This window comes from Pinus tabuliformis, chromosome 7 (assembly GCF_031772625.1).
Source record: "Pinus tabuliformis cultivar Carrire ecotype Pingquan chromosome 7, CPIR1, whole genome shotgun sequence".
Taxonomy (NCBI): Eukaryota; Viridiplantae; Streptophyta; class Pinopsida; order Pinales; family Pinaceae; genus Pinus; species Pinus tabuliformis.
Window position 1 is genome coordinate 1,265,298,439 of NC_142293.1, and position 12,039 is coordinate 1,265,310,477.

The following is a 12,039-nucleotide window of genomic DNA, read 5'->3' on the forward strand; positions in this document are numbered from 1 at the left end:
AGTGTTTTAGTGGATTTCATAGAAGTTTAAGCCCTAGGGTTTGATTTTTGGGTAGGTCTTGTAGTGACTTTGGCGGTAGAAGTTGTCAAGCCTTAGATCTCTCTGGTTTTGTCAGCATTCTTAGAAGTCAGACCTGTCATAAAGTCTACCTGTGAGAGAAACTTACCTTTGAGTGGTCTCTTTGGCAAATTTCGAAGTGCTTGTTGATTAAGTATTGAATTCCATTTTACAAAAAGAACAAAAAGATTTGAGTTTTGTTTTGACTGGTCTTTTGATTCTGCATTAGCTGATCCTTGACTTGATTGTGGTCAAGTAAAACAACCTAGAATCATCTTTGTAGGCTTTTGCCTCGTTAGGTTTGCTTAGAGTAAATTTCTTTTTGATTTGCTTGTGAGTCAAGTTTTCATAGATTTTACAGCTTTTGAGATTGATTTTCGTTAAAATAGATTTATATGCTTTATTAAATAAGAGAAAATACAAAAACATCTCCTTTGAAAAGTTTTGTTTCAAGTAGCTTTGAAGAGTTTTGAAAGAAAAAGAGTTTTTCGTGCACATAAGGAGTGGTCATGTTTGTATGCTTGGAAAGATAAAGAGAATTGTTTCTTTGATTGTCTTTACTAAGAAAGTTGTTTTCTATAAAATTTGCATTTCTCAACTCTCTTAGTTAGGAATTTCATTGAAAGAGAAAAGTAGCGTAAATCATCTTAGGTGCATCTTTGTAGTGGTTTGAGTCGAGTCTACACACCATTGGTTTCACTTCCGCTACCTTTTGTCTTTAAGAAAAACCATAAAATTAACGCTTAAAGTAAAATCAACGTAGTAACTTTTATTTAATAGGGCTCTGAAACACCAATTTAGATCAGGCTAGTGTCTTGGAGTAGGAGAGTAATTAACTCTCCAAGACAACAAAACCAAACAAGTAGCTTATATTGTGATAGAATAAATCCAATTGTCTCATTTGTACTCTGGGAAAGCTCCTCTTAAAGGAGAAGCACGAGCTCGTGTCCGAACCAGTGAGGGGATCAATCCCCCCTCGTTGGGAACGACGCCAGACACGCACGTATTACAAACGGTAAACCTCGAATTAACCATTGTCGAGGAGCCAGGGGTCACTTGTCGGTAAACCTTGGATTATTGTCAAGGAACCGGCAAGGGGATTGAGCTTGATACTCTGCCCTTGCATGCTGTCGGAGAGTAGACTGTTCCCCCAGGTGCATTTGTTGCGGTTGGTAACCTTAGTGACCATTATCTTTAGGATTCTACCGAGGTGACGGTGGAGGGAAGATCCCACTGTACCTGGAGCAGACGTCGGTTAGACTCACTTGGATTTTCCGGGGGGTTCACTTCACTCGAGACGGTTAAAGTGGAGGAACTTGTGCCGGTCTATTCATTAAGCAGGTTGCCGGGGTAACTGTTCCACCCGCCACTTCTGTACTGAATCCGGCGATATTGGGTTTCATCTCCAACTAGCGTTTTCGGTCTGGAAGGCTACTGTTTGTGCTTGGTTTGACGCCCTAGATTCTTTAGGCGTGTGATTCAAATTTGTTTGGTTCTTTAGAGACTTTAGGTGGTTTGATTTGAAATTTTACTTTGTTTTCGTGTGTAGTAGTTAAAAGTTTTTAACTGTGGCGGAATTACCGAGACAGTCCCGTAGACTTCGGGGCCAGTCTCCTGAAGTTGTTTCTGTGGCCGAATTGTTGAGAAGATCCCGTAGACTTAGGGGTGAACCTCCTCGAGACGACCCCAGTAATCTAGAAGGTTTGAAGGTCCTTGTAACTCCTCCTAGTGGCAGTAGAGTAGGTTCACCTGAAGAAGGAGAATCTTCCTTGGTAGTCCATTCAGATTACCAAGGTTTAGAGACAGGTTATAATCCCGAAGCTGTTACAGTTTCTGAGCTTGTTGGTAGTTTTTCGTCTACTAGTGATACAGGCGAAGAACCTGAAATATCTGAACCGGTTACTCCGACTTCTAGTGTTCTAGATTCACCAAGAATAGAACGAGTTATCACCGAAAATCTTCCTACCGGTTTGATTGCTATCGAAGAACTTGCTCCAGAGGAAGAAATAGGCGTCTCTAACCTTGAAGATCAACTTACTATTGATCTCAGGGAGCGTGAATCTATCTTTTACAGTCCTCCTAGAAGTACTACTTGGTACCTTTCGTTAACCAATTATTTAGACAACTCAGGGGTAGGTTTTTCTACACCTCGTACTCCCTTTCCACCTGGAGGTATTTATACTCCTGTAAATATGTCTGGTCAGTCGTCCGTGTTTACTCAAACTCCTGAATCTTTCTTACACGGCGGTCCTTCTGTTCCCACCGGGTATCAATCACTTTCTGGTACCTTTGCGGGGGCATCTCCTCAACCCGTTGATCATGGGTTATTAGCTGGAAACAATGGTAATATACCATTGGGTGTAGGAGACATTTACATGATGTCAGGTTCAGTTCCTGTTTCCCAACCTCAAGGTGGCCAATTACCGCCTGGGGGGCAGCCTCAGTTAACGCCTGGGGGGCAACCTCAAGGTACACAAATCGTGTCTGGGGGGCAACCTCAAGGTCAGTATGTACCTATGGTGCAATACATGCCTCAAGGTCAACCCCAGCCTCAATATGTACCCCAGGGTCAACCTCAGTATCAATATCAACCTCAAGGATGGCAACCTCAAGGATGGCAACCTCAAGGGTATCAACCCCAAGGGTATCAACCTCAAGGGTATCAACCTCAAGGTCAAGGTCAACCCCAGTATCCGTATTTACCTCAAGGTCAATACTCGAGTCAAGGTTATCAACCACCTCAAGGTCAGTCATATGTTCCAGGTATGGGAACTGCACCTTTCAATTATCAATCCTATCCTCAATCCGGTTATGGATCTCAGTATCCTCAACCTGTTATGGGTCAATACCCCGGAATGTTAGTGTGGGATCCATCACAGGGTCAACAGGTGTTGCAGCCAAGTTTACAGTTGGTACCTCAAGCTGGACAACCCGTAGTTTCTGGTCCACCCCAGCAACCGCAACCTGTCCAGTCAAATGTTCAAACTTCTGTAACTTCGGTAGTTACTCAGCCGCCAATTGCACCTAGTACTCCATCTCAAACGGCTGCTGCAACTACCGCCACATCTACCATACTTACTTCTGGAGTATCGACAACTCCGGTTTCTACTGTCTCTACAACCACGCCTCAGACATCTTTACCGTTGTCTGGATCTACGATTCAAACCACGGTCCAGATGCCTACAGGTCAGCCTGGTATAAGTACAGTTGTCACTACTCAACCTCAATTTGTTCAACAACCGTACCAGGGACAGTACCAACATGGGCAAGCTGTCCAACAGCCGGTTTACCAGTATCAACCGTATCCTGGGTACACTTATCAACAACCTCAACAACCCCAGTACGGTCCGGTTAATCCTGGTTTTCCAGGAGGATATAATATCCCTAATGCGACTCCTGTTCCTAGTTATCCTGGATATCCTCCTCCTGGGACTGGTCTTGTGACCCAAAGTTTTAGAGATCCTAACCGGCAGTTACCGTTTATTGCAACTTTGGATTTACCAGACTTGACGCGCCTAACGAATGATCCAATTCAATATCTTCAGTTCTGGCCGCCAATGCCAAATAAGTTGCCCAGTGATATACCCAAGTTCGAAGGTAAGTCTGGAGAGGATCCGTCCAATCATGTGATGACTTATCACCTCTGGTGTGCTTCAAATTCTATCTCGGATGATTCGATCCGCTTACGTCTTTTCCAGCGTACACTCATTGGTCTCGCGGCCAAGTGGTACATTGAGTTACCACGGGCCTCTTTTTACAATTTCAGCCAGTTAGCTACCTCGTTCCTAACTCATTTTCAGTTGTCGGTCAGATACGATAACGGCACGGAATTATTAACTTCACTAAAACAATCGACGTCCACGTATATTTCTGATCACATTCATGAGTGGAGACGTCGAAGAAGGTTGGTGAAAGTTTTCATCCCGGACCAAATCTTAGCTGAATGGTTTGTTAAATCATTATTACCGAAGATTACTGAAGATGTAGCTAAGGCCAGAGTAGTTACTGAGGAGCAAGTCATTGCTCAGGCGCAATACCTTGACTTAGTTTATACTCAGTCGGGTACGTTACACGAGAAGATTCCAGATCTTCCAAAATCGAATCAAATCGCTGCTGCTCCTTCGGGATCTCATGCCGCTGATGGTATGATTGGTATCGTGAATACAAAGAGTAAGAAGAAGTCTTCCAAGGCTTCAACTACTCCTATAATCACTTTGCCCGATTCCCCGACAGGAGAGTCTTCTCCTGAACCTTCCGCCGATATTCACGCTGTAGAGTCATCTACGGCCAAATCAAAAAACGGTGGAAAGAAGAAATGAAAGAAGAAGGCTAAAGTAGACAAGGCTCCGAAGGAGAAAACGGAAAAGTCGGAAACCAATGACGAAAAGCGCAAAACTCGATATCCTTGTCTTATTTGTGAAGAGGATCATTTTACAAGAGATTGCCCTCATTGGGCCGAGGTTGTGAAAATAGTCAAAGGTTCTCCCACTCCTGCTGTGTTAAAAAATCCATTTCCAGAGCAGGAGAATAAGATGATAGGTTCTTCCTCGACTGCCAGTGAAGAACCCATTTTGATGATGTCTCATGTGAGGATTGCGACTCGATCGCAAGATTATGGTAGTAAGAATCCTGTTGATGGTAAAGAAGCAGAATCTTCTCATTCTAATCCATCAACCTCAGCTCCTGGTTCCGATCCACTACAGATCGAAAAACCTAACCCGGACCTAGTAATCAAACCGCCCGCCAAGGGTGTACTTCGAAGGTCTGCTTTCAATCCACATGCGAGAGCAGCCCAGAATTACAACATCGTTGAGGACTTAGCTGTTTCACCCTCAGCAATGTCGGCTTTAGAAGTGCTGCAATCATGCCCAGCACAACGAAAATTACTTTTGTCGGCTATCGGATCTGTTGATGTTCAGGACCCGAATCTGATAATCTTCGATCTAGAAAATAGTACACCGCGTCTACCCCATCAAATGGCTTTCCAAATTCCAGTGATAGTAAAAAACAGGCCTATTCATCGGACTGTGATTGATGAGGGAGCTTCTACGTGTATTATGTCGATTCAATGTTGGAGATCGCTTGGTTCTCCTTCGTTGAACCAATCCCCGACCATCCTTAAGGCCTTTGATGGTCGTGGGTTCCGTCCGTTTGGTATTCTACAGGAATTGCCTATAGGGGTAGAAGGTAAAACCGTTAGTCTGGATCTGGAGGTGGTTGATGCCCCTCTAGACTACAACCTTCTTTTGGGTCGAAGTTGGTCATATGCTATGACAGCGGTCGTTTCATCGGTCTTCAGAGTAATTAAGTTTCCACATAACGGTAAGATCATGACGATTGATCAGCTGACATACTTTTCATCCGACCCAGCCTCTTCAGAGAGTATCCAGCATGTCGGTAAGACGACAATCCCTTATAGGGACGTTGGCGTAGGTTTAGTTAAAGATTCCGGTTTACTGGGAACTTTTCCTTTCCCTCCAATCAACGCAGACCCTTCATTTGCATCAATTCATATGATTACATCAGACAACATTATTTATGATGATCCTTGGATTGTCCCATCTGAATCTGAGATAGACTCATTCGGTGATGCTATGCCTTTGAGTCCATATGAAATTGCTTATGAAGTTGTCATGTCTTTTACCGACTCGCGTTCAACCCAAATGGACCAAATGAATGTGGTCAGTGAAGAATCACTTTTCACATCAACCTTAGAACGGATAGCGTTTCCCGAAGTCGTGTCATCTGACGAGCAACTTCGCGAAATCCTAAGTGTAGACGATCTACCATGGGAAGATCTTCATCACAGATCTTCGTTTTTACCTAAGGATGATGCTTTTGAAAATGATTTTTCATCTATCTTTACCGCTGAATATGTCAAAGACGCTCAGAATCCAACGAAACATTCTGATTCAGAGTTGAATTTAGGGAATATTTCTCGTACTATTCCCATTGATATTTCAGTAAAGCACGGAATTGAGGAAAACATTCATATAGGTGCCTCATGTACAGAAGATGAAATCCAAACTTACAAGGCCCTATTCCAAGAATTTCGCGATGTGTTTGCCTGGTCTTACGAGGAAATGCCGGGAATCGATCCTGCCATTGTTGTTCATGAAATAAAGACCTACCCGGACGCTAAACCCGTCCGGCAACGGTTGCGTCAGATTCACCCTCGGAAAGCGGCTGCAATTAAAGCAGAAGTCGAAAAGCTGTTGAAAGCAAGTTTCATTGATCCAATCCCGTTAACGGATTGGGTATCGAATATTGTTCCGGTCAACAAGAAACAAGGAACAATAAGAATCTGTAACGACTATAGGGATATAAATCGAGCTTGTCCAAAAGACAATTATCCTACGCCTTATATCGATCAAATTATTGATGATTGTGCCGGAAGTGAAATGTTTTCCTTCATGGATGGTTTTTCGGGCTATAATCAAATCAATATTCTACCTGCCGACCAACCAAAAACGGCATTCATTTGTCCATGGGGGACATTTGCTTATTGCAAATTACCTTTTGGGCTTAAGAATGCCGGGGCCACTTTTCAACGGGCGATGTCTTATGCATTTCATGACATCAAGCACATTGTGCAACCGTACCTCGATGATTTTCCTGCTCATTCTTTACATCGAACTGATCACCTTGTCCACTTACGAGCAATCTTTATGAGGTGTAGGCATTATCGAATTCGGTTGAATCCCCACAAGTGTGTGTTCTGTATAGAGACGGGTCGATTGCTGGGATTTGTTGTTTCAAAAGCCGGCATTCGCGTCGATCCCTCGAAGGTCGAAGCTATCATCAAATTGCCTCCTCCTTCGAGTTTGCGCCAACTCCAAAGTTTGCAAGGGAAAGCGAACTTTTTACGCCGATTCATTCCAAACTACGCCGAGGTCACTAAAGGTTTTACACGGTTGTTGAAACAGAACGCTCAATTCTTTTGGGATGAGATTGCCCAACAATCTTTTGATGCACTTAAGCACGCGTTGACCCATGCACCGTTGTTGCATCCTCCCAACTACAACCAGGACTACTTCTTATACCTCGCAGCATCGCATTCCACTATTGGAATGGTGTTAGTTCAAGAAGATGAATTCGGAGCGGAACATGTGATATATTATCTTACTAGGACATTAAACCCCACTGAGCTAAAATATTCACATGTGGAGAAATTGGCCCTGGCAGCCGTTCAAGCTGTCCAGCGTTTTCGTCACTACATTCTTCTCCGTAAAACTACGGTTATTTCGGATTGCAACCCTATGATTTATATTTTGACAAAACAACTGCTAGGGGGCAAGTACTCTAAATGGATCGTTATCCTGCAAGAGTTTGACTTGGAGTTTGAGAAGTCCAAGTCTAAGAAATCCTTAGTTTTTGCGGAATTGATGTGTGATTTCCCGCATGCTGACACAGAAACTGTGGCAGAGGAGTCCATTGCAGACGAATCTTTGTTTCTTATCAGTACTTTAGATCCGTGGTACGGGGATATAATCATCTATCTCCAAACCCAAACCTTTCGGCCTGAAGCTTCAAAGTCGGAACGTCGAAAAATTCGGTTTCAATCCCAGCAATACAAGATTATTGGAGATACACTTTATCGCCGGGGGGCAGACTTAGTTTTTCGACGTTGTTTAACTCACGAAGAGGCTGAGAGGGTTTTGAATGATTGTCACTCTGGAGCATGTGGCGGTCATATGTCTGGGTATGCCACAGCTCAGAAGGTGTTGCGCGCTGGCTATTTCTGGCCGTCTATGTTTAAAGATTGTATCATTGCAGTCCGGAAGTGCCACAACTGTCAAGTGTTTGATCGCAAGATGCGCGCACCACCTGCTCCTCTCCACCCTATAATTGCCGTTGGTCCATTCGCCAAATGGGGTATCGATTTTATTACTTGTAACCCTCACTCGGCCGAGGGGCATGCGTATATCATCCTTGCGGTTGATTATTTTACTAAATGGGCCGAGGCGATGCCTACATTCGACGCAAGCGGCAAAACAGCTGCAGTTTTCGTATTCAATCATATTATAACTAGGTTTGGTGTCCCACAAGCAATCATCACTGACCATGGGAGCCCTTTTTGAAACATCATGATGACTGAGCTTACAAGCCAGCTTGGTTTGCGCCACGATAGCTCTACTCCTTATTATCCACAAGCCAACGGTTTGGTTGAGTCTATCAACAAAGTTCTGGTTATCATGATCCGACGAACCATTGGTATTCATCGGTCGAATTGGCACAACATGTTATTTTCAGCGCTATGGGCATACCGAACCTCAGTGAAAACTTCAACAGGGTTCACTCCTTTCCAGCTAGTTTATGGCTTGGAAGCTGTGTTACCCATTGAATGCGAAATCCCATCACTTCAAATGGCTGTCGAATTACTTCCAGCTACTTCCGAAGAGGAGAAGCATTTATTATACTTAGCTAAATTAGATGAGACTCGACGTGACGCTGCATTGGCAATCGAGACTCACGCGAAGCGAATGAAAGCTCAGTATGATAGAAATGTGACCCCTCGAAGTTTTTCGGAGGGAGACCTAGTGCTATTATATGATCAAGCTAACGATAAGCTAGGTGCTGGAAAATTCGTTCCTATGTGGCATGGACCCTACATTGTAAAGCGAAAGTTAGCAAAAGGGGCCTATGAGCTGGTAGATTTTGATGGGGACTCTTTAGGTAAACCCAGAAATGGACTTTACCTTAAGAGGTATTATGCTTAAATGATGGGTATGGAGAATGTTAGTTAGGTTAGGTTTTCTTTCTAGCTAGTATGTTTGTTAGTTTAGATAGTGTGCTTAGCTTAGAGAGTGTGTTTTTCGTCGTTATTCTGGCTTATCTTGGTTTTACTCTTGATATTGCAGATGTCGACGCCTCTCCAAACATACATTGGATTTGTTGATGGTGCTTGTCGTAGTACACGGAATATCTCTTCCGCAGCTTGGGTTATCTATTCGCCCTCTGACGAGTTAGTTTCTATGCATGGGGTAAGCCTCGGTCAAACGACGAACAACATTGCAGAATACAGTGCAGTGGTTGAATTATTATCTGAATCTATTACATTTGGAATTCGACGTTTGATAGTGAGGTTAGATTCTGAACTCGTTGTATTACAGCTTAATAGAGTATATGCCATTAGAAATCCTGTGTTATTAAGGTTGTTTTTGAGAGTGCGTCTCTTGGAACGTGAATTTGATTACATTGAATATCAGCATATTCCAAGGTCTTTAAATACATTAGCAGATGCAATTGCTTCTCGAATGTTGGACAGACATTTACGATAATCATGCAAGTAAATTTAAAAACATTTCATCACATATGTTAAACAAGATAAACCGGTAATAATGATATATATATAGATAGGAGTGTGTCAAAAAATATACATCGTCTTCGATCATAGGTTGGAAAACACCTTATGATCGGCAAAAATGATAAGTACAAAAAACCAAAAATGTCATATGTGTCTACAAAAGTGACTAGCCAATCACTGGTAGTGCTCTCTATACGAGACCACTGCCCGCGCTACCCTACACAAGAACCTCCTAAAAGGTCCTGGGACTACGACCACATAGCGCTAAAGTCGAATAGGAATATCATCTATGGCGGTCTCTGGTATATCCGCCGTCAGACGCTCTAGATCCTGTTCCAGCTCGGCTAAGGTCTCTGCGGCCGCATCCTGTGGGGGTGGTGCTGGTACAGCTGGTACTCTCCTCTCAAAAGGCCGGAGGTTGGCTGGGCGCTGTGGACCAACATCTGCATTTTGAAAATTTTTACTTTCAGTTTTGAGACGATATATATAAAAAACAAAAAAATATATAATTTGAAAACTTGTGAAAAATAAAGTACCTTTGTCATCCCATTGTTCTCCCTGTGGAAGAACCATGTCCGGATCACCTCGAAAATCTACTCCGGCATACGGAAAGTCCTGAATCGCAAAGCCCTGGTCCTCTAACCAGTGAAAATAACCATCAGGGAATCGAACAACTGCCGCGCCCTCGTCAGGATGCCGGGCCATCACCGTAACCCATCGTATCAACTTTGGCTCCCGAGGACCCAAGATATCAACAGTGAGTTGCTGAGGGATCAGCATCGGAACTCTCTCTAAGGCAAAGCTCACAACTAGAGGCCCATATCCAAAGGTCTTTAGTTGTCCGTTCTTTGCCCTAGTCAGTTGGCCCTTCATATTGGCCGACACAGCATCGCACCAGTTGAAGATGGTGCCTCGGAAACAGTCAATCGCCATTCGCATTTGGGACCCGGTGGCAATATGTAAAGCGGCTGCACCGCAAATTCTGGTAACCGTGAAAGCTATAACCTTGAGTTCATGCCGAGAGATGTATTTGATTTCTACGCCTTTCGCATGGTTTTGATTGGGTATGCACCAATCTGCCCGGAGACTAGCAAGGGATTGGCCACCCGGCCTAGTCCCGACTAGATTGAGTTGCTCGCCCCTGTTTGGCAAGCCAGTGAGAAAGTATATGTCAGAGGGCTCTATCTCGAGCTGGTGCACATTTCTAGAGGGAGAGAGGCTAAGTGATTACGCAGTTCAAGAGATCAAGGTTGATGCTTGATGCTTGAGACTACGCAGTGCGTAGAGAAGGCTGACTAGAGGCAAGGATTGCGTAGTTTTGGAGCTCAGGTGCTGAGCTTGAGCACTAAGATCATGCAATGCACAATCCTAGGAGGTAGAATATGCACATTACGCAGTGCCAAGAGGCAAGGCTACTACTGAGGACTGAGACTACGCAGTGTGTAGTCCAGGAGGGTTGAATGAGGTTGGGAGGCCCAATAGGAGAGTTTTCCCAGTTTTGACTAAGTGTTGGATCAATGAGAAAATGTTGAAAAAAATAAAGACTTGAACATGATCACACACTTATTTCACTTAATGACACAAGACGAAACACTCAGAACACATGAACAACTTTCTTTCCTTAATGCGACAACATTGCAATAATTCACTCCAAGTGCAACACTAAAGATACACTTTGCGACGACAGTTGTGCAACAATGCTTGGAACTTTGGAAATGAGTGTGTTACATGTTTACATGATAAGGACAACTCATTAACACAGATTACCCCTTGAAACAACCAGAACTATGTTTTGTACAATATGCGACACTTACTATGCCAAAAGACGACACTTGCAATATTAGAAGAAAAGTACTAACACCACTTGCGATATGTAAACGACGGTGAAGGTGACACATGTCAAAGTGAAGATAGCATGAAAACGACACTCATTGAGGTGAAAGCAAGAAAAAGCGACGGTTGTAAACTTGAAAATGACACTTGCAAAGGTGAAAGCGCCCAAAAAGCGACAGTTTGAGAAACTCATCGAAATAGGAGTACGACCACAAACAAAAGTGAGAGATTCTCAATTGGGAGTGCGCACTAACTGTTGACATAGGTTGAACATTTCACATGCACTGTCTTGATGGATTGTGCTTGGTTCGTTCAAGCTTGCATAAAAGGATGAACTCATGAACTTGTTGCGGAATGAGCATGTGTGAGCAGGTGACTTCGACACTTACAATCCAAGAAGAGAGCTCAAAGACTTAATAAAGCATCAATTTCCCAAGAAGTGACTACAGAACAACCAATTGCAAGATCCATAGTAGGCTCCAAAATTCAAGTGTAGACAAAATTTTGGAGGGTGTTTGTCGCAATGGCAACATGACCTTTATGGTTTCTGAATGTTGTTTTCAGAATGCCTTCAGTCTTTATTCTAATTTGATGATATCTTGAATGAAGATCCAACTTGGTGAAGTAAATTGCTCATGTAATTCATCCAAAAGTTCATCAATGACAGGAATGGGAAATTTATCTTTAATAGTGAGCTTGTTGAGCTCCCTATAATCCAGACACATATGCCATGATCCTCCCTTCTTGTGCACCAATAATACTAGAGCAGAGAAATAACTTTGACTAGGTTGAATTGTACCGACCTCTAGCATTTCTGTAACCATACATTGAATTTGACTCTT